We start from the raw sequence: 998 nt of genomic DNA on the forward strand, positions 1-998 counted from the left end.
TTAACAATTAAAAAAATTTATTCTCTATTTAATTTGACTGATTTAACTAAATTTTCATGTAATAGCTCTCAATTATAGATTTCATTACCTGACATTTTTTTTGTAAGCATGTTAAAAGATAAAAGATTATTTTTGTAAGCATGTTAAAAATATGGGACATTTTGGTTTAAAAAAAAGAAAGCGCAATAAAGTAAGGGTAATTGAAAAGGAAGCTGGTGCCTGGTGGGGTGAAATTGGAAATAGCAGACCATAACAAAACGAAACGAAACGAAACGAAACGGCGTCGTAAAAGCACCGCTTGGAACTGGAAGTAGAGGAAAAGTTCATCTTTTACACCTTCGATTGCCGATTGCTGATTGCCGATTCGATAACGCAGGTGAGACATATTTACTTTTTATTTGAATGCATTCGTCGTTTCTACGGATAATTTGGGCTTATTTGTTTTTCATGTTTATTGCACTGAATTTGACGGATCTGGTGTTGCTTCTGTGTAATTGTATCGTTGTTGATGCATTCTTCTAAGTTCTATATGTGAGTGGTAGGGGGAATTTGATATTTAGATTTACATTTGGTACATTCAATTTTTGGTTTCCATAGCTTCTTATGAAAAATAGGAGCAATCCTTGTTTTGCAATTTTGATGACTGAGCTGTTTGTATTGGCAAGTCGCCAACTGCTTTCCGAGCAATATCCATTTCATGCTTCTCCTCCTTTATAACGAAACTATTTAATTATGATACATAATTGATGTGGAGTGAAGGGACTAAAGAAAGAAGTAACTTATGGATACTTATAAATGTGACTGTAATAAACTTCCTCCAAATACGTAAAAAGAAAAATTATGCATATGAAACTTTTTCCAGCTAATGCTAATCCAAAGATTTTAGAATATCATCTCCTCACATTAAAAATGCACAGAAACATGTTTCCCTCCAGGGTCAGAGTTATGTTCAACCATCCGACTACCATGCTTTTGTTATAGTTTCTGAAAATTGGAAA

At 33.3% G+C, this 998-nt stretch overlaps 1 protein-coding gene across 1 annotated transcript in view; it reads left to right on the forward strand.

Moving 5' to 3' along the window:
• The first annotated feature begins 213 nt into the window (after positions 1-213).
• The window catches only part of LOC107491392 (vesicle transport protein GOT1), a 4002-nt gene continuing 3217 nt past the window's right edge, over positions 214-998 (forward strand). Inside the window, exon 1 of the mRNA XM_016112245.3 lies at positions 214-376. The gene's annotated coding sequence lies outside the window, so the exon portion shown is untranslated. The remainder of the gene's footprint in view (positions 377-998) is intronic.

This window comes from Arachis duranensis, chromosome 5, assembly GCF_000817695.3.
Source record: "Arachis duranensis cultivar V14167 chromosome 5, aradu.V14167.gnm2.J7QH, whole genome shotgun sequence".
NCBI classification, from domain to species: domain Eukaryota; kingdom Viridiplantae; phylum Streptophyta; class Magnoliopsida; order Fabales; family Fabaceae; genus Arachis; species Arachis duranensis.